Consider the following 22,901-nt stretch of genomic DNA (forward strand, 5'->3'; position numbering starts at 1 on the left):
CTCCTTTACCTTTTTAAAATATTAGCTCGAGATAAGCTTTCTGTCAATCCTGTGGAAATTTCCTGCTGTTCCATGAGTTATGGAGAATAAACCTTCATAGTACAAGGAGTCTATACAATGTCCCCCAGTCTCCCTGACACTGTCGCACATACTCAGGAAAGTAGGGCTTACGCCATGATCTCTCATTTGCCTGGCTTCCATGGTCTTTAAATGGGGAAGCAAATGTCTTTTTTTATTATTTGTTTGTTTCCTTCTCCCCCTGCCCCTTTCCCCACAGTCTCTTTGTTTCTGCCAGCTTCATATTTCTTGTCTTTGTCCGGGCTTTTGCTGTGCTGTTATAATCTCCAGACAGAGTCTGACTGAAACAAATGTGCACACACGTAGGCACAGGGCTCCATAGCATGCAAAAACCACAAGATGAGAGCTGTGGTTTTCATGCTCTTCTCATATGTGTAGGCTGCATTTTCAACTGATATTGAAAGCTGATGTCAAACTCCCTTGGGTAAGAGACGGACACCCTTTAATATACAACTAAAAGTTGGCATTTATAACTATAAATTCTGTCAGGAGGCAAGCAGTCATGTACAGGAAAGAGTTCATAATCAATAATATCAATATCATCATAGAGCAAATACACAAGCTTCTACTCTCTGTAAGAGATAAGAGTCAGTAAATAGGTGGAGCACAGAGGTACTAAAAGGGAATCTTATGTCAAGCCAGGTTAGATTAAACCCTTAGTTTAATAGTTGGTTTGTTGTGGATTTATTTTATTATTATTATTATTTTTTTTAGATGTGTATTTCAACATTTGCTTTTGATCCATGCCTCTGGGTGCACTGTACCATTTCATCCTAAAGCCGAGAATTTTCTATTTCAAGGTCCTCCATGGGCTTCCTGTGCTGACCTCTTTCGATTTTTCCTTTGGACCTCTGGAGGAAGAAGAGGTCTGGTGTTTAGAGAAAAATCTTCAAGGGCTACTGCACTTTGCTTTCAGAGGCAATTGAGTTAGGCTGTGAGAAAAAATGTTACACATTAAGAAATTAGGAAGAAAATATGTCAGTGTAGCATTTGTCTTCACAGGCTGTCAATGGGGGATGCAGGCAGTGCAATAGCTGGGAGTGATCACTCTGTCAGGTCAATGAGATGGAAGGGACACTGAGCACTTGCTCAAATTTATGAGGGCCTGTGAAGATGCCAGGCACGGCTTGCAACTGGATATTACTTTGCACGCAATTGGTGTTTCTTTTCCCAGTGCAGACCCCATAGAATAGTAATAAGGCAACATTAAGGGCTGGAACCAACTCCAGGTTATTTTATTAGTGCGTGTGGTTATCAGCAAAGCCTAGCACTGGGGATCCTGTTACACACCACTGCTTCCAAGTCATTACTCCATGCTTATGACAGGAACACATTTCCCTCCTGGGGGACTCCATATAATTGTTGATTTGGAGGCTGGAGATGAATGGCAATTCTGAAGCACACACGTGCACACATACAAAAGGTCAGACTTCACTCTCTCAGTTTTGGTGTAGATGCTTCAAGAAAAGGCTGAGTCATTGCATTCCTCTCTCTGGGATGAACCCTAAAGAATAGGTAGACACTGACACACAATTTGTTTCTCTGTGTTTCTGATAGTAAATAAATAAAGCGGCACTGAGTAGCACAGAAGATACTCATCGACCGTAAAGCACCTACCTTAGGAAAACAACCTAGTGCACCCTGGGGAAGCATCATGATAGCATTAACTCTTCCTTCCCTGCAGGTAAACAAGCCTGAGCTGGAATTGGAATTGCTTAGTGACTAACATCCTGAGGTGAGGGTACTGGTATCTACTGGAGACACTGGAAGGCCACAGAGTACTAAGACCTGACAGACCTGTACTTTTGTGCATCACTTAGAGAGGAGGGAGCCACATTTAAAGCTCAAGCAAAGCTTTTTGGAGATTGTATAGAGCTGTAGATACAGTTGCATCTATTTTCCATAGATGCAAAACTTGTATGAAAAGGCTGGAATCTTTTACTCAGGCAGCATTTAAGGGCACAGGCAAATGCATTAAGGTAGCTCACGCTTTCTGGATCTCATCTGAGTGGAGACATTTTACTTGAACTGAGCCAGGAATACCTGTGTTCAATCATTTGTGTCAGATCTACTGATGAGTGGCAATTCAATTTCTGGTGGCCACTCTGTCACTGATGTGCTTCAGATATAGCACTCATCCCAGCACTGCTTTAAAGGAATGGAAATTGGGTGTGAAGGAAAGAAGGAGAAAAAGTACAGAAGAATAGTCTTGTTGGTGTTTCTAGTTTTTTGCTGGTGGTGTGGTGCTGGGGCACTGGTGGTTTTTCACTGTGCAGGTCTTTCTTTCATAGGTTTGATGAATACTGCCAGACCTAGCCCAGTCCAAAGGAAACGATTTGATGTTACAAAATTCAGAGAAGTAAGCCATTTCTTCCTATTGCACTGCTCTATTCTCTATGATTAACCTCCATTGGGGCATCAAAGCAGCAACAGATTTTCCTATCACTAGCACATCTTGACATGCCCAGAGTCTGCTCTGGCCCTCAATAAAAGAGAGGTCAGTGCTGAGTACTGGAAAACTCATGTTATCACAAAGTGCATTGAAGACTTGATGTTCACTACTACCATCACTGTCAGCAATGTGCATGAAGGTGTGTAGAGCCTGGCAAGTCTCACTGTACCAAGGAGGAAGGATTTCTTGTTGCTTAACGTAAATAGAAAAACAAAACCCCCAAAAATTGTGAAAAATCCTTGGCCAGCATATCTTGCATTACAGAGCATCCGCCCTGTGCATGAGCCTGTATTGAGCAGGTCCCCATTTGAGGCACCAATGTCTCCTGCTCTCTGTGCTCCTTGTCCTGATGCCAGAAGGGATGCCAGTATGCCACCATGAAACACTGAGTTCTCACAGACCCAGATGTACTTTAATTTCCATAATAATATTGTTTTCTTCTCTTAATTATTGATAGTCTTCCTAGATGAATATACTCTTTAAAAATGTATTAAGCAGAGCTGTTCTGCCCTGAAAGAAAGAATAATAGTAAAGCTTTGTCTTGTAACTGCCTGGAGGCCCTATCCCACAGTAAGATGTCTGAAGGAATAGAATCAGAGAATCCTGGAATCATTAAGATTGGATAAGACCACTAAGTACATAAATCTGCCTGTCCATGCCTACTGACCACGTCCCTCAGTGCCACGTCCACACGGTTCTGGAACACCTTCAGGGATGATGACCGGACCACCTCCCGGGGCAGCCTCTGCCACTGCAGCATCACTCTGAGAAAAAATTTTTCCTCATATCCAAACAAACCTAATCTAGTGCAACTAGAGTCCATCAGTTCTTGTCCTGTCACTGTTACCTGGGAGAAGAGGCCAACCCCCACCTCATCACAACCTCTTTTCTGGTCACTGTAGTGAGCAGTGAGGTCTCCCCTGAGCCTCCTCTTCTCCAGACTGAACAACCCCAGTTCCCTCAGCCACTCCCCATCAGACTTGTGCTCCAGACCCCTTGCAGCTCCATTGCCCTTCTCTGGACATGCTCCAGGACATCCATGTCTTTCCTGTAATGTGGGGTAGATATGACTGCAGAAAGCACATGGGCTGGGAGCAGGGAGAGAGCAGAGCCCAGGTCAACCTGCATGAATGCACATCTCTGTGCCAGCAGTGAGCAGTGCAGCTCGTCTCCTCTGGGAGAGCAGAGCCCCCTGCTAGGGTTATTTAAACTTGCTTTGCAAAACTCATCTATTCCAAATGACTACCCAAAGTAATCATTTACATGCCACCGAATATTGTCTCAGAAGTAATTTACTACTGATTACTTTTATAATATGCATGCTAGTTGCATGCAGCTGCATGGTATTACATTGCAATCAGCTCTGTGCTTCAAAGGGCAATGCTGAGTGGCCCGCCATCACCCAGACCCCCTCTTCAGCAGACAAGCAATATGATTATTTCATAGAACAGTCGTTTTTCCTCTGCAAAAATTCCTGATGGCATCTCACAACCACGGAGGTGCAGCGTGCGTAGGGCAGGCCGCTAGGTGGAAGTGTTGGCTGAGCGAGCTGGGAGATGGTGAGCAGAGAGAGAAGCGAACCTTGGGCTCCTTACTTGCTCTGTCTTTAGGAATATTTGTGCAAGGCACTGTTGGAGGAGGCGCTCCTTTTACCGGTGCATTGCTTCAGAACTTGCTATTGATTAAAATAAAGAAAGAAAATGCAACTGAAATGGAAGTGAGTAAGCAATTCATTGGGGGAGCCCCTCAAAGAAGCCAGATCCAAGAAATGCTGGCAACTTCAGAGTTCCTGCTGTGCTCAGCAGTTTGGAAAATACGGCTGCCCTTTCAAGTGCCTTAACAAACAGAACAACAGCCCACCACCTCCTCGGCAGTAGGGACCAGCGTGTGCTAATCCCAGCCTGCCATGCTCTCCTGGTACCTCAAGGGCTCAAAAGCCCTTTCAGGGCTCTCCCTGCAGTCCCCTCAATTTCACTGGCAGAACCAAGATTGAACATGTTGTCCAGAGAGGTGGTGGATGTCTTGAACCTGGAAACATTCAAGGTCAGGCTGGAGGGACTCTGAGAACCTTATCTAGCTGTAGGTGTCCCTTGGGAGATAGATTAGATGGACTTTAAAGTTCTCTTTCAATTCAAACCATTCTATGATTATACGATAAGATGAACATTATGGAGAAAAAGAGCTATTTTATGATCAGTTCGGGTTCTTTGCTTCCCAGTGACCCAGTCTTAGCCATGCCAGCCCCACTGCCTCCTCACCTCTCTTGGAGTGTGGGGGGCTCCTTTGCAGCCAGAACAGCCAGGTGGTGGCAGGAGGCGTTTCTGCGTCGGAAGCTGCTGCTTTACACCTGTATTTACTCTCCAAACAGTCCCCACTTAATTAAAGCACTCCAACAATGATAAATATTTCAGTGAGCAGTCTCACTCATTAGTTGCCTTACATCACAGGATTCACAGGACTGCTGCATTGCATGCAGTCTGCCTGAACACTGTGATCCTGTATCTAAAGGTGGCATAAACAAGTTTGGAGAGGCTAGGTGGTGAACCTGGACAATATAGCAATTCTTGGTGTACGTAGACAAGGATACTGCAGTGGGATATCCCTGTGCCACCCAGCTCATGGAGAAGCCTGGGCACTGAGAGCTCAACACCATCTTGCTGGTAGGAACACTGCATGCTTGAGAGAGGATGGGGAGGATGGAAATGGGTGAATGCCTTTAAAAGAACTCTTTGCCCAGAGAGGTGGTGGAGTCACTGTCCCTGGAGGTGTTCAAGAACTGTGTGGATATGACACTGAGGGACGTGGTCAGTAGGAATGGTGGGGATAGCTTGGTGGTTGAACTAGGTGATCTTAGAGGTCTTTTCCATCTTGATTGTGATTCTGTGATTCTATGACTTCTTCCTGGAGCCGTAAGGAAGAACTCTTATCTCAGGGGACAAACAGTTCAAGCTCCTCCATACAAACCTTGGGAAGACTGAAGCAAGCAGGAACTCAGCAAGTTAACCTATGGCAAACAGGGACAACTCCATTGTGTTTTTTGTCTGACGGGATGCTCTCTTTAGGGTAGCTCTGTCAAGAAAACCTTCTAGAGCACTGGCCAGCTCTGTCACTGCAGCCTCTCAGCATCCTGGGTACTGAAGCTAAGCCAGGAGGTCAGGGCAGGCAGTTTTAGGAGACTGCAGCTTCAAAGCACTTCTTAGAGTGGGTGAACTGTGCTATTTCTCACAAAAGACAGATGACAGGTTGAGATGTAGATAGCCAGCTAATAATGACATAGCCATATAGCATTTTTTTTCTACATGCTCCTGTAAGTCAAGTTTGGGCATTAGGTTAGCCCTTTCATTGAATATATTAGGAGTCACTAATTATTAAATATTAATATGTTCTTTCTCAAAAGTGCATTTTCCCTACAGCTTTTACATTTCCATTTCATCATTCAGATCTTGGTGGATCTTATTATACATTCATTGCGTACTAGGGGCCATGCATCACAGTCAAAGTGACATCGCTGGAGGGACCATATCATCTTCCATGCTTCTCCACAGACTGCCTGTTGAAACAAAAGTATCAGGGTCCGGACCTACCGGTTTGCTTACATACTGTAAGATGTTGCTCCTGGTGTCACACCAGTCTACTTCATAATGGCAGAATTAATTACCTCTTGTTTTCTATTCCACGTCTTACGATGGTTAGAAAGAAAGTTGTGGGAATGTCAGAACTGGTGTCCTACAATACATCCCTAATGTTGGTTTTATTTTACTTTGTGCTACAGAAATAGGGATAACTACGACTAACAGAGAAGTAAGTGCCGTAGGTGAGAAATAACGTCAGGGCACAGAGAAAGACCATCATCTCTAGATCTCCTCTATTTCCTTTTCTCTGTGGACAAGTGCTATGCCTTGTAAATATCATAATGTGAGCAAAGCTACTGAAAGGTTTGTAAGCTGGGAGCCTGTATCCCTGATCCTGCTATCAAATTAGCTTTGTGGTGTCCCAGCCCTTTGCAGAGAAAATGTCATTGCAATTATTGCAAGCATTGGGTTAGGGGCTGAAATTGCCTCTCACCATATGTTCACATGGTATCTTCAGAGGTGTGGAAATAGAATCATAGGCTCATAGAACTGTTTGAGTTGTCAGGGACATTTAATAGGTCACCTGGCCCAAATCCCTTGCAATGAACAGGGACACCCACAGGTAGATCAGAATGCACAGACTCCCTCCAGCCTGACCTTGGCTGTCTTCAGTAAAGGGGCATACACCTCCTCTCTGGGCAACCTGTTCCAGCGCTTCACTGCCCTTACTGTGGAAACCTTTTTCCTTATATACAGTCTAAATCTCTCCTCTTCAAGTTTGAAACCATTTCCTCTTGTCCTATCACAACAGATCCTGCTAAAGAATCTGTCCCCTACTTTCTCAGGGAGAAATCCCGAAGAGTAGAAGGTAAGGAGATCAAAGCATCCCACCGCTCGAGGGGCAAAAGTGGCCCAAACGAAGAGCTAGTGCTGCTTAACTCCAGCTGAAGACTCACTCCAAATGCTTATGTTTAGCATGCTTTTACCACTCCTGAAAGTGAATTCCCTTCTATTTTCTGAAACAACAATATCCGAACTTAGCACTGGCTAACCATTTTACATGTTCAGTGTGCTATACAAATATTAACTAATGAATCTAATCATGACATAATTAAATCTTATTTTACTGTGATTGAATGTTATCTTACACTTTGTATAATATTGTAACTACAAAGCGACAGGAAAAAATAGAATTGCCAAAGAAATTAAACAATTGGTCTAAGAGTGAGAATGACTGACATTTTATATTCAGATCTTTTTTTTTCCTTCACTTCCCTTAATCTTCTCCAAAGGCCAGGACTTTTTGGGCAAATTAGCTCAGAAAATGAGTAGAACCAAAACCCTCTGATGGTTGCTCATTTGGGGAGGGCTTTTTCAATGACAGTGTTTTTCCATGTGCCTGAGACATGAATGCCAACCTGAGTCCAGTTCAGCCAGGTTCCCTCATTGCTCTCTGAAGAAGCCTGAGCTAAATGCATGCAGGAAAGGATGCTGTTATTTTAATGCTGGCTTCCCCTCTTATGGCCTCCTCTATTCTATGTGCTGTCATAAATACAGCAGCATCTGACTCTGAGGGGCAGGTTATTTATGTGAACCTACTTTTCAAAGGGAATGCCTTCCTCCTTATCTCCCTTGCCTTGTTTGCCATGGATAAAGCTCTTCTGAAGTTCCCTTTAGGACACAAGGATCTCACTGTAGGCACAGAGGAGGAGGGGCCAAATTGCTGCTGCACAGTCATGATATTTGCTCATTGATGGGCTGGGTTTGGGGCACAGGAGTGGGCTGTAGGCTCATTTCACCAGCAAGGCAAAGCTGGAAGATCCTTGCAAACAAACGATTTAACTATGAATATTTGAGTTATAGATAAGTTGGCTTTTGTGTGACCTGTTAGCCAAATGCAAACCTGTCATACCTTCTGCAATGCTGAAGTTGCTCCTGTTGCTGTGGATGTCTCTCACCAACGGACCTCTCTACAACAGGGAACAGCTGAGAGGATATCTGCTGACTGGTTGCAGGTGTCCCTGTTCACTGCAGGAGAGTTGGATCAGATGGTCTTTAAAGATCCCTTCCAAGTCAAATGATTCTATGATTCTATGAATAAATACAGATTACACGCATAAATAATAACATATCTTGCTCTGGTCTAGTGGCCAGTATGCTGCTCAGCCAGGCAAAGCACTGACACCCCTGGGAAGCATTGCAAGCCCGAACCAGCCTGAAAAGCTGGCTGATTGCACAGGAGGGGTTAAAGGCAGAATCATGCCCAGATTCACCTGGCCACCTCCTAGTAGGCTGTAGTGGGGGAAGGAGATGGAGAGCAAACAGGTGCTCTTCTCCAGAGGGCTGTTAATTTTCTAGATCAGCTCTTTGGATCTTCGTCTGTGTCCCCTGCTCAGTTGGGCATATTGGACGTTGTCACCCTCACTCCAGTTGGGATCAGTTGTCCAGCTGGGTGACAAACAATCCGAGGGGATGTTGTGTGTAGCTTCCCACCCTCCAGCTGCACTTACAGGAAGTTAGCCTGCATGTGGCAGTGACCTGGAGGTGGTCCTCCAGATGCACTGTAGGCACAGCTGGAGCACAGCTGGAAGAGCAGCTCAAGGCAGGCAGCATACGAGTCATGAGCTTGTCGTGTTTAAGTTGATCTGAGTCCATCCTTAATGCTACAGCAGAAGCACAGTCTTTCATGCTTATCTCTTGTTAGGAGGCGAGTTTTCTGTGTTGCCTTGAGATAACAGGGAATAATGCTTGTTTGGGGAAGAGATGCCACCACCTAAATCTGTGGGCTCAGGGACATGCAGAGGAGGTCTGGGCTGTAGGCTTTCTTCTTGGCTAACCCTTCCCTTCATAAAACTCTGCATAATTATGAAACTGCAACAGCAGGCAGAAATCCCTGACAGAGAGAGAAACATACTGGGCAGCCACATATTGTTGCAGCTAATCCCCGCTTTTCTCTGGTGAGAATCTGTGACTATCAAATAGGGCTGGAAATTGCCACAAGCCATTTGTGGGGTGCAGAGGTGATCAGTTCAGTGAGAACCAGCTCTGTTTCTCCAGCCAGGATCCTCCCGCAATGCCTGATGAAGGGCTCAATAGCAGCTCTAGCGCGGCTTAGCTGCAACCCCTGCACTAACCTGAGCTATCCCGCCGAGATGACACTGCAATAAATAATCAAGCACATCAGTGCATAAACATGCAGTCTGCGCTCTCCCCAGGTCTTATTCCAGCGGAGCGAGCATTGTGTATTCCACACCAGGCTAATCACGGGGAGGAAATTTGCCGCGGACTGGAATCTCATCAAAGCAAACAACAGCAATCTCAATGAATTGCGCCGACCCAAGTGTCTGGTTTAATCACTCACTCATGTGTTTCCTTTGGTAAAATAAAAGAAAACACAACACGTGTAAACTTGATTGCTCTTAAATGAACACTTTAATCCTGGTGTGGCTGTTGCTTGTCTGAGGACGGAAGGGGATTGTCTTTACAGACAGTCGTCCAGATTCTGAAGTGCGTGTTGCATGGTAGAGGTAATAAAGCAAGGCAGGGCAGTGATGCTAGGAAAAAGTCTGCTGCAAAGTAGCTGAAAAAAAAAGTCGCACTGTAAGTGGGACAGACTGGATGGTGCTTTGGTAATCAGGGAGCATGTTCCTGGTGCCACGTGCTTGATGGGCAGTAGCAGTTGTAGGCCTGGGTAATGCAGAGGGGTCACCAACCTTTTTCCTTCTGAAAAGAAAAATTAAGGCTGTTATGGAGAGATATTTAGAGACAACAAAAGCTGCTGCCCAGGGCAATCTGGCAGATATGAGTTAGCTCCTCAGGCCAAAGGAAGGCTGCATCAAAGAGTACTTCTTTGGGCTGGCTCAGCTTTGAAACCCCTCCTTCCACCAGTGGAATGACTCAAAGGATTTCTCCTGAAACAGAATTTAGATTTTTGCCCCATGGAGCTTTGATTGTATTACATACTCATACAGGGATGATGCACTTCAGCTCATTTCAGAAATAAACACAAAAATATGTTCTCTGCTACTCTCCCCTCTCCCCAGAAGAAATACACAGCATCTCAATTTTAAGCAAAAGTGAAAAGCAGGACTTTTTCTTTCAGCATTCTGTAACAGACCCATACATTATCCCATTTGCATTTTTTTTTTTTTGTCCTATTTAACAATCCCTCCTCACTGTCCAAAACTCTGAAAATCATTGGGTTTGATTCAGGATTGTGTTAACAGATCTACCCCAGGGCACTGGCACTGACTGCAGTGGTATAATATCTAATTTATGTCCCTTGTGAGATCAGAACAAGGCTTGCCACCTCTAACCCTAAATCATTTTCTCACTTTCATATTGCAGCATCGATCTGTCCATTTCAAAGCAGTTCAGGCATTCATCTCGTTATCAGATTTTCACAGGGAGCACAAGGCTGCGTTCGGTCAATGATTTCTCAATAAATGCCCTACTTTTAAACAATAACAACAAAAAAAAAGGACCTCAAAGCAGACAAACAGTAAGAGTTAATCCTTAGATTTGTCTACAAAACAAAGCTAAATTAATAAACTGTAAAACAGAGTGGAACATGTTGATTTTAATTAGTGACTTACCCTGGGATAAAGCCCCTGGACTCAGCAGAGCTTGCTGCTAAATAAGATGCTATTGAATAATAAAGAGGCTTGACTTCCCACAGTGAAGCTCTCAGTGCAGAATAGCACTCACTTCCTTGGCCTCTTATGTTGAAAAACATGGAATACTTTAAAGGGAGACTAAATGATACTTTGGTTTGCCCAGAAGTATACCTTCAGGTTCTCACTAGCTTCAAAGTCGTACTTGCGGACCACAGCCTAGGATTAAGCTGTCTGACCATCCTAGAAACTCTCTTCAGCTAGATGAAGAAGCTTGGTGCAGGTGCTGTGAGTCGTGTTTTAGGTGTCTGGCTAGACAGGGCATGCAGAGACATGATGCAGATCCAGAGGTTCTCTGACTTCAAGAAGAGGGAGATTTCTCCTCCACCCTGGTGCTCAGCATCACTTGAGCTCATTGGCATGCGAACGTAGCACTCCCCTCTTGAGTGTATTGTGACTGATGGCAGCAGTGCCTACCTAACACACGGTGGGTTTGAAGTGCCTGTAGCTTGTCTTTCCTCCTCACTTCTGGCTTTTCTTATGTTTCTGATCATGAATTATTTAATCTCAGACATGCATCATGTTTTTGCTCTTTTTTAATGTTAATCTTTGCAGGTCTAGCAGTCTTCCTAACAGGTGGTGAATTGGTTCGTTTATTACCAAAGCTCTGAGAGAAGATGAAAGTATCAGGAAAGGTACTTGTGAGGGAATATGGTTTTAGCAGAGTGGGACAAGGTGACTGCATTTACAGCAGTAAACTAAGCAGTACCCAGGAACACCGTGGGATATGAGAATACGGTTGGCTATCCTGTTAAAGAGTTAGAGGCTTCTCAGGCACACTTCTGTCCTGCTCCAGCTAATGCTTGCCTTGCTGCTCTGATGCTGGGTTTGCCTGGGCTGACACCTTGTTTGGTTTGACTTGGACATTTCATACCTTGTTCAGCATAAATGCCAAGAAGAGCAGACTCAAGCAGCTGGAGTGTGTCCAGTATGCAAGGGAGGTAGTGTTGATACTAAAAGGAGGTACTGCAGGATCTTCATGAAGACATCAGCCTTCTAGGCACTAAATCCCATCCAAAAAGAAGCACTCTTCATTATGTAACTCTCTTTAAAAGAACAGTTGCATCTCCAGGGAAGGAATGTGTCAGACAGTAATGGACTGTATGATCCATGAACATTAAGTGATGCAGCAAGCAGAGAAGAGTGATAAGAAACAAATCTAAGATGCACTGAAAGGTTGTTGCACACTGAGGCACTGCTGCTTACTTCACTTGGCCACCCTATGCTTATCCTTCTTGAACTGGTGGTCCTACTCTACCTGTGTCACTCTTGAGATACGCAACTAACCTCATGACATCATACAAGTAACTCCTACACAGCTAATAGAGGTACAAACCTAATCCTGGCCTGCTGACATTATGCAGAGCTCCCAGCACAGAGACATGGCTGTGCACAGGCGTTTCATCACAATTTCTGTTCTACTCATTGCTCACTGGGGAGAAAGTGGTACCTCTAAGAAATTTTGCTGTGCGCATAAATAAGGCGTGGAGTGAAACTACAGTCAAAGCCAACCAACAGGAAGCATTAACCACAGGGAAGTATGTACTATTGAAGCCATCTGACTGTGGTCAAGCATTGCCATAAAGTATTTCTACCTGTTCACCAACACATGTGCTGTCTCAGAGATCTCAGCTCCACCCCAAGCTCTGAGATCACACAGTCGTAGAATCATTAAGGCTGTAATGACCACTAAAATCATCTAGTCCAATCGTTTATCCACCACCACCATATCACTAAACCATGTCACTCAGCACACCTACACTTTTCTTGAAATCCTCCAGGGATGATGACTCCACAGGTTGCCTCTGAGATGGCCAAGGCAGTCACAGTAATTCATTCTAGTGGTTGGTGACCCTGCCCATGGCAGGGGGATTGAAACTAGATGATCTTTGTGGTCCTTTTCAACCCAGGCTATTCTATGATTTTATGATTTAGCAATATATTCCATTCTCAAGCAAAAAGCTTGAATGAACTGAGAACCCTTCCTGGCACTGGCTTCTGCATGGCGACATGCGCAACACATCAGGCCAGGGCATCATGCAAATCTTGGAGCCAAGGGCAGCTCAGAAATGCAGGGACTGTCATTTCTACTGCCTTAGTCTGAGTGCAACAGATTTCACGCCACATTGCGTTTTAACACACTGCAGATGTAATTTTAAATATCTGTGCCATTCACTAAGCGCTACATGCTACATATGTGTTGGGAAGTACTTTATTTTGCTGTCAGTTTCAAAAATGTTAACAACAGTGTTTCCATTGAATAGCACCTAGTGAATAGGGTACAATATATGATCACAGAGCCCTAGCAGTTCCTTTTCATTAGTGGGAGTAAATGCTTGGCACTGCATCAATCTTCTTCTCCCTCTCCTCTTCCTCTAGAAGTGCCAAGTCATTTTAAAGGCACATTAAATTGCTAGAAGACTTCCATACAAAGCCAGTCAGCCTGCTGCTCGTTTGGATAAAGTTAATTACAGCAAAGATTAAAATCTGCAGTTCTTGATTGGTGTTGTTGAGACTTACAGAATTGCATTGTCCTCGGAGAGTGACTTGCCAGCTCTGCCCCCTCCCTCTCTCAGTGCAAGTGCCTTTTCTTTGTTGTTCTTTGTAATTGTCTTGTCTCTTCCTTGGCAGTGTGTCTGGCAAGGCTCAAGAATCTGGGTGTGTAACAAGGGGAATTCTTCTGTATCAAAATAGGCCCAGTGTAAGTGCTGTTTGTTGTTTCAAGTTTGCCTTCTTTCCAATGTCACAGAGAGATCTCCTGCTTCAGCACAACCCCTCCAAGGACTGGGTCATCCATCTGTGCTAGGAGAAGAGCGTGCAAACTTATAGCGGAATCATCTCTGAGACACTGGGAGTTGTTACCTCTGAGTGTCTGTGTGGAGGGAGGCAGCAATATGTCACCAAGAATGAATGATAGGTAAACTAGCAGTTCTCCTGCTAGGCACTTGCTGTGAGCAGTAGAAAATTATACAAATAAAATACTTGATCTGTGTGGTGGCTTGGGACTGGTTTCAAGGTAGCCTGGATTTGAAGCTTCGTATTCTGGGGAAAGTGAGAAACTGGGCATAAATACCCCAAGAAACCCCTGGCGAGGGCTGGTTGTATCAGGAGCATGTGGGATTTGGCATCCTATTTATGAAGTGTAGGATAGTGGGTCATATGGAGAAAATATGGATTGGTATGCTGTCACACATACAACATATCCAATGGTTTTACATATTCCAGCAAAGTTAATTTAAAGTGTATTCTTGACTTAGTACAGTCATTGCCCAGAAGAGCCGTTTTCCTTATTTAAGGATATTGCATTGAGCTTCCGTGCACAGATTAGCTGCCTGCAAGCTCTTTATCTTTGTATTTCCTGCAGCCATATTTAAACTCTGACTCTTCTGAGGTGACTACCTGCCATGAAAAACAAATTCTGTGCCTCGTGTGTGTGAGCGGAGCTGTTCTATGGCCAGTTAGTAAGAAGGGGGGAAGGAGAAAGCAGTACAAAATGTGGAATTGATTTAATGCTGCCTAAAGCCATACTTGTTCTTTGATGGATAAGAGCACATCAGGGGATACAGAGTATTTATTTGGCATGTATCTCCAGTCAGTAGATAAAGGAAGAGCTGCTCAAAATCATCGTGTTGTAGTCTTTTAAAGGGAAAAGCAATGTCTAAAATTGGAGGGAGGGAGCACAGAAAGATTTCTTTAAAGGAGACTTAAAGAAGCCAGCTTGAAAGAAAGTACTTTGACTAAAAGTGTTTCTTCTGCCAACTAGTTTGCTTCTACCTCCTTAAAATTCCATTTAGAGCCTTAAAAGTTATCACTGATATTTTGCAGGGCATCTCTGCTCCCCTTCACTTTCACCTTGGCTCTCCCTTGTGCATTAGGACATGTAAGCATTAAACTGTCACAAAACAAATGGCACCTTGAGCAATTTCCAGGCCATTGATTTGAGGTGCTACCTTCTGGCATACTGACTTTAAGCTGTGTGTACTAGAGGGAGAAAACAGCAAGGCACTGATGAAAAGTATTGGAATAGGAGGTGACTGCTGACTCAGAAATGATTTTGCTCATGCAGTCTTGGAGGTGACAGCCAGAAAGGCTACATGGGCTTCAGTGAGCGGTCACTCCAGGCTTGCTGTTTAGAAGAGTAATTTTGCTATGTACATCTCTTCCTGTTGTTGGTATTTGGCTTTCAGCATCTAATCCTAGAGCAGTCATCCACTTCACCAAACCCCTCTGAGCAGCAGTGTGTGTGTTTGGGCCAGCAGTCTGGATAACATAGCTACCACGCTCTGCTTTGCTTGAGGTGACCCAGTGTCTGCCTGCAGAGACATGGCAGGCTCTCCCCCATCTTCTCCCTACAGCAAAACCTGCACATGCTCTAATGTCCTGGACTTCTGGTAAGGCTGGTGTTGAGAGGATCCTGAGTACCCTCCTTAGTTGGATGACTGTAGCCAGAGGGTTCTGGTCAATGGCTCTATGTCCAGTTGGAGACCAGTGATGTGTGGTGTACCCCAGGTGTCTGTATCGGGACAGTTACTCTTCAGAATCTTTATCAGTGACACAGATGATGGAATTAAGTGTACTGTCAAGCTGAGTGGTACAGCTGATACAACAAAAAGAAGGGATGCCATCCAAAGGGACCTGGACAGGCCCATTAGAACATAGTGAGGTTCAACAAGGACAAGTGCAAGCTGTTGCACTTGGGTTGGAACAATCCCAGATACATATACAAACTGGAAGAAGAACTCATTGAGTGCAGCCTTGCTAAGAAGGACTTAGGGATTCTGATAGATGAAAAACTTAATACGAGCCAGCAGTAAGTGCTTGCAGCTCAGAAGACCAAGAGTACTGTGGGCTGCATCAACAGAGGGGTGGCAGCAGGAAGAGGGAGGTGACTGTCCTTTTCTACTCTGCCCTTATGAAGCACCATGTTCAGTATTGCATCCAGGCCTGGGGCTCCAAATACAAGAAAGATGTGAGTCCAGAGGAGGGCCATGAAGATGATCAGAGGGCTAGAGCACCTCTCCTACGAAGACCGGCTGGGGGAGCTGGGCTAGTTCAGTCTGGAGAAGAAAAGGCTGCAGGGAGAACTCATTGCAGCCTTCCAGTATTTAAAGGGAGATTATAAGCAGGAGGGAAATCAAATTTTACATGGGCAGATAGTGATAGGTCAAGGAGGAATGGCTTTAAACTAAACGAGGGAAGATTTTGATTAGATGTTTGGAGACAATTCATTATTTAGAGGGTGGAGAGGCACTGGCACAGGCTGCCCAGTGAAGCTGAGGGTGCCCCATCCCTGGAGGCACTCAAAGGCAGGTTGGATGGGGCCCTGGGCTGCTTGATCTGGTGGGTGGCAGCCCTGCCCATGGCAGGGGTTTGGAACTGGCTGGGTTTTAAGGTCCCTTCTAAACTAAGCCATCCTACAGTTCTGTGGTAGCTACTCTCTTCAGTTCAGGTGTGGCCTCAGGACTTTAAAATCACCCTGGGCTTATCAAATCAGAGAATCAAAAGAAGCATTTCCCTAGCCAACAAAGCTGTCTTGTAAATGGAAACCTTTAACTTTGCGCTTCCTCTCTCTCTATGCTTGAAGTGAAAATGATAATAAACTGTGAACATCAAACCTTGTTTTCTGTAGTTCTTTGATCCACAGATGGAAAGTTATATAAATGCAAAGCGCTATCATTATTTATAAAGAACACACAGTTTGCAGCTCCTTGCAATCTGGCAAGGTAGAAATAAACAGGAAGGCACAAATTTAGCATGATGATTTCACTGCTGGATCTAATAAGATGCAAGGAGAGGCCGGGAAGACTTGAGTTTGTTTGAACACATGATGCTGTGGTACTGATAATTGGCAAATACAGGAATAATTATGGAAAAAAAAGAATGAAAAGAAGAATATGATGTGTTAGATTCATAGGTTATGAAAACTAACCTGACCCCTCTTGCTGCAGCAGTCTGTGGGAGTTTACATTGGTTTATTTTCCCATATTATCAAAAGTCTTATTTTCAAAGAAATGTTTTAGAAGCTTTCTCTCCAGGTATAAATGAATGTAGCTGAAGTAGCTCCTTTAAACCAGTGCAGATGAACAGTATGCTGTGCAGTTGTGATGGGTATGCATTTTGAACTGGCATCAGACTGAATGCCTCAGAAACTGAAATCCAGAAGTTATGGCTGAGAAGAACAGGTGGAAATGAAGCTGCTCCTCCTCTGCTAAAAATGAAAGAGCAAAATCCATTACTGAGCCTGCCCTTAGGAAGCAATTCGCCCCATCCTGTCTGGCCGGTGCTGTGGGATCCCCCCTTTCTCTGTTTTGACCTTTTTTTTTGGTTGCCAGTGAGTAGAGTGGGAAGGGAAACACAAGCTCTCCAGCCATGTGGCTCAGCTCTTCTTTGGGGAAAATCCAAATGGGTGGAGGATATGAGCTTGCCCAAGGTTTGCTCATCCCTTGTTTTCCTTGGGATTGTGCTGAATTTTCTTGTACCTGGAGATGAGCAACTCAATTTTAATACTGAAGGGTGAAGGCTGTGCTATGGGTACTACAAGACTCTTATCACACAGCATGGGAAGGTTGTGCTCTCCATGGTACACTAAAACAAGGGACATGTCTGGAAATGGACCAGACATTCTAGATTTGTTCCAGGAATGACAAAGATACACAAAAAGTTGTTTTCCAAAGCCTGAGGAACTCTGAGTCTCAGTTTGCTGATGAACTTTGGTCACTCCTAAAGCTGGTCTTGTGGAAGGATATTAAGTGATACGTACTATGCTTGAGATGAATGAGTGCCATGGGTTTTGCAAAGAGATGCTTCAGTCTTTCATGGAAGTTTATGTTCTCTGGATTCTGTGTTGTGCTGTAGAGGAATGAAGAAGCTGTATATTCCAGAAGAGATATTTTGCCAAGTGATTTTATGCACAGTGGTTAGGGGATATATCATGTGGAAAAACCCTTATTTGATCTTTTGATGATATCCTTTCTCCTTCTGTGCCCCCCATACAGTGAAGAATTACTAACACTTTTCATGAGTACAGGACTACCTGCTATTATTCCTTAGAATCTGTTACACATTGTGTACTGTATGTATGATATATTCCCTATGAAGTTGTTCTTGCTTCTTATGGTGCTTGGATGAATGAATAGATCCAATAGTTTTGCTTAAAAATGAGCTCTTGTCTGTTATGGTCTTCTGAACAGCCTCCCAAACCTTGTCTGTTCACAGACATTGCTCTGGGTAACTTCTTCGTTTCCTTCAGACATGGTTTCTTGGGTTGGAAAAGGACATTGCCAGCTTCAGCAGCATGGATATGTCTTCGTGGACACTGCCAAAAAGTCATCCCACATAAAGAGCAGGATATGCTCACCTGTGACTGATGAGTGGTTGCTGTGACTGAAGGCCAACTTAGGCTGCATCCATTATATGCTGACCACAGCATTCATAAGACCTCATTTCCATCTCGGTGTTCTCAGATGACCACTAGCTTTTTCAACAGGAGGGAGAAAGGAGAGGATATATCTCTAGACAGGCAAAATCACACATCTCACTATTATTCCATGGGAGCTGTGATGTGACAGAAAACCATGTACAAAGCAAGTATTACAACCCTCTCCTGCTGTTATATTTTTATTTGCTGTTCAGCTGGACTGAAATCTGGGAACATGGTCATCAAAGGGCAGAGATATTACTTCCACACCCTGCTGGGCCTCAGCTCATGGAGGACCACCTGTGAGAAGTGGCTTTCAGCATGCATTTGCCTGCTTGCTCTTGCCAATGGGCAGCAAGCTGAAATGATGTGTATGCAGCCTGAATCTGTTCATTGCCAGTAAGCAGGCCCAGCAACAAAGAAAGGGTTGTAAAAAAATGCAACACATCTCCACGTCTGTTGGCATGCATGATGGTTGAATATGCAGAAATATAACTAAATGCATGGAACAGCTTTTGCATTATTGCTCTTAAACCTGGGAAATCTGCTTGATCATATGCTAAGGGTAGGTTCATAGACTCACTGCATCAGCTGTAGCACTTTGCACTGCAGGTAGTTATCAGAGGATGACACACGCTCCTCCTGAAAAACGTTCTGGGCAATTTTCCCCAGAGTGTTGGAATCCAAGCAGGTCATTTCTGCAGTGGGATGATAACTGGAAGGTAGCTAGTACTGGCACAGTCAGAAAAAGGATGTATTTTACTGCTGCTACATTATGTAACTGCCTTAACCACACAGAACTGAATCCCAGTTTTGGTCTACTTGCTTTACTGGAATTGCCCATAGCATCAACTGAGAGGAGGAATGACCTTATTCCACACTGTGAAGTCACAGACTCCTTGTTCAGAGATGGTGTGGATAAGCTTCAGTGTTTCCCTGCCCACACCTGGTGGGTATCACAGCAACACATCTGGGTATCAGCCACAACCAGTGGCTGCCCAAAGATATCTCTGGTTTTGTAGACATCTGTGGTGGAGATCTTCAGTCTGAGTCATTCTCAGCCTGCTACTATGTCAAACAGTGATCCCCCTTCCCATCCCTACAAACTTTCCTCTCCAACCTTCACATTCCCCTTTACCGGCTACAACTTTCAGAACTCTTTGGGTTATCTGCTAATATCCTCACAGTCACTGCTGAGACAAGTTGTTCTTTTTTTTCCCCCAGTTTTCCTTTCAGCTTTGAGTGTTGTCCTGCTGGAAAGCACCTCAGGGACAGGAGGAGTGTGACTTCCTGCTCTAGCAGCTGTAAGCTGCTGCTACTGCTGCTGCAAACTAGTCATGCAACTTCTTTCTCCTACGCTACCCAATGCTCCCATCCTAAGAAGTCTACTTTTAACAGCTGCCATAGACAAAGCAGAGCTGCCTTGCTCACTGTGGGCACCACACTTTGGCACAGCAATGGTGCCCAGCCCTGTCTTGTGCCAGTACCAGCCAGGGAAGCTGTAGGAGGAGAGGAGCCTGCACAAGCGAGCAGTGACTCCTCTCATTTGCAACAGTTATGGCCAGACTATAGAGTCAAAGCATTTTGTCATGTCGTATTTCGTGGCCTGCATGAATTTACTATCTGTCACTGCCAAGGCTCCTTCCCTTCTACACTCTTCTGATTTTTCATCCCTCCTTTCGAATGTCTGTTACAGATCACTCTTTTTTTTTTTTTTTCCCCCTCCACATTTCCCTTGCATTTTTCATCTGAGATGGAATGCATTTTTCTCCCACTCCAGATTACAATCTCCCCAGATCTGATATTCTTCCTTCTCACTCCTCTGACTACTTGTGGCAGCTGTGACTTCATGACCAAAAAGGCAGAAACATAAATAAGGGAAAGGGAAAGTCTTCAGGATGTCAGCATGGCACAGCCAAAGTAATGAAGCTAAAAGGTTTGCCTTGCTGTAGTCTGAGCAGCACTAGCACAATGCACAGCCTTGACTCCTGAGATACCATCACGGTCTGCTGCAGCTGTAATTGTAGTGATGTCTCTTTCTGTGGGGCTGGTCAGCCGTAGCTTGTCTGCTTAAGCTCTGTGAAATGGTTTATTTATTTATTTTCCATAAAATAAATGTTCCTAGTTAAAGGCCATTGTGTGCAAAGATATAAAGCTTACAAGGTCAGGCTGCACATTAAAAAATCCAGATGCAAAAATCCGTAGATCATAGAGTCATAGAATGGCTTGGGTTGGAAGGGACATTAAAGCCCAGATTGTTCCCACCCATCTCCATAGGCAGGGATACCCCTCACCAGCTCAGGCAGCTTAGGGCCCCATCCAACCTGCCCTTGAGTCTCCAGGGATCAGGCACCCAAAGCTTCTATGGGCAGCCTCGCCACCCTCTGAGTAAAGAATTTCCTCCAAACATCTAATCAAAATCTCCCCTCTTTCTTTAGTGGTTCTAAACCACTCCACCTTGACCTATCACTATCCACTCATGTAGAAAGGTGTTTTCTCTCTTGTTTGTAAGTATTGGAAGGCTGAAATGAGGTATCCCTGGAGCATTCTCTTCTTCAGGCTGAACAAACCCAGCTCCCTCAGCCAGTCTTCTTAGGAGAGGTACTCCAGGACTCTTATTATCTTTGTGATCTTGTTCTGAATCCAGTCCAACTGCTCTGCATCTTTCTTGTGTCAGGAGATACTGCACTGTTGCTAGAAAACTTAGTTTCCTGACTAATGTGTCTGCTGCTAATGTTATGACAGCTTTTGAAATAAGATGGCATTTGCAAATATCCATGTCTCTTAATCTGAAAGCTTTATGGAAGGCTGTATCTCCAGCAAATATTCCCCCCCAGGTAATGGCTGCAAATGATTGCTGATTTGCGAAACACACCTCTGATAAAAAGCAGGAGATAGATGGGGCACTTTCCAATCTTTCTCTCCTGGCAATTTGCAAGGATTCATTTTGTAGTCCGAATGTTTGTTCCTGAGCCTGCTGCTAAGTGCCAAATCTGGCACTCCAGCTGCATCCTGCTCACAGTCACAAACATCCTAGTGGCTCCTGGGACAAGGTATCCCAGCCAACCCAACAAGCAATGTGCCTCCTGCACCAGCAAGTTGTACCACTTGAAAGGTGATACCACCCTTGAGGTGGTGCCCTGGAGAGGGGACAGTCTGGCTGCTCCTGTGACAGAGACGTCTCTGAACCAATGCTGTGGTTAACAGAGTGATGAAACAAAACATGTGCAGAGCCTGAAAAACAGTGCGAAAACAGGAAGGGCTACTCTTCAGCTGTTACAGCAGCTGTCATGTGTCGTACACAGGATAGAGCTGCATGGACAAGAATCCTGTTGAGATAAACTGAAATGGTTTATCTTCTGACTGGTATTCTCTTGCAGGACTTTGAATTCCTTAGCAGGCCCTCATTGGCTTTACAAATGGACAGCCATGTGCATATACATAGAATTACACACTAGTAAAATTTTGAGCAACATGTGAGGCAGGCTGACTAATCAGCTTGCTCATGGAAACTGGAGTTCTCTGACTGTTTCCATGACACAGCTAAGAGGTGTCTGAAATCACACAGAATCACAGAATTGCAGAATTGTGGTGATTGGGAGGAACCTACAAAGATCATTGAGTCCAATCCTACAGCAGGTTACACAGGTAGGTGCCTAGATGGATTTTGAATATCTCCGAGGAGACTCCACAATGAGTGCTCTGTCACTCTGACAGTGAAGAAGATCTTCCTTGTGTTAACATGGAACTTCCTATTTTCTAATTTCTCCCTGTTGGTCCTTGCTCTATTGCAGTACACCATCAAAATACTCCAGTGACCTCTTCTGTAACCTCAAGGATTCATGTCATGTAAGTTGCTTGCCTTGGTGGGTGGCAGAGTGTGGGGCAGGCTTTGTGGAAAGATGGAGCTGAGCTGCAAAGTCCATGCTTGATGATGCATGTTACAGAGGGCTGTGAGGCACTGGCACAGGCTGTTCAGAGAGCTGTAGATGCCACATCCCTGGAGGTATTCAAGATCAGGCTGAATGGGGCCCTGGGCAGCTGAGCTGGTGCCCATGGCAGGGGGTTGGAGCATGATGATCTTTAAGGTCCCTTCCAATCCAAACCATTCTATGATTCTATGATTAGTTCTTCATAATGAGTCAAGACAGATGTACATTTTGTGTTTTGCAGATATATGCTAATAATTTGCTACTTATTTGCAATGCTGGCTGCAGCTATGTTGGCTATTTTCCCAGGGTTTCTTCTAAAACAACAACAAAGAGAAACCTCAGCCAACTAAGTGCTGGCATATCCTTTAAATGGCCCTTCAGTTTCTCTTGTTTCTCTGATAATGCCTTTGCGTATCGGATCACGTGCTGCACCCACAATCCTATATGTAAAATGGGACTGAATTTGTTTCCTTTTCCAGGAAATCAGAACTGCCTTAGGAGTGTCAGATCTAATGCTAAGTTAATACTGATTTCTCCCTGTGATGAAACACCTTGTTGCCAGTGATTGTTCAGGCAATGATGAAAAAATAAGAAAATAAAAGGGAAAGATAAAAGAAAAGGTCGAGAGAGAAAGACATGTAATTCCTATTTCAGTTTAGATCACTGCACTCTGAAAAATAACTCTACCTGCTATAAGAATGAACAATTCTTCATTAAATGAGGAGGTTTGTGTGTGCTTCAAATGGGCCTCAACTGGCTCCAGTTTCCTGGGTTGAT

Source organism: Meleagris gallopavo, chromosome 1, assembly GCF_000146605.3.
Source record: "Meleagris gallopavo isolate NT-WF06-2002-E0010 breed Aviagen turkey brand Nicholas breeding stock chromosome 1, Turkey_5.1, whole genome shotgun sequence".
Taxonomy (NCBI): Eukaryota; Metazoa; Chordata; class Aves; order Galliformes; family Phasianidae; genus Meleagris; species Meleagris gallopavo.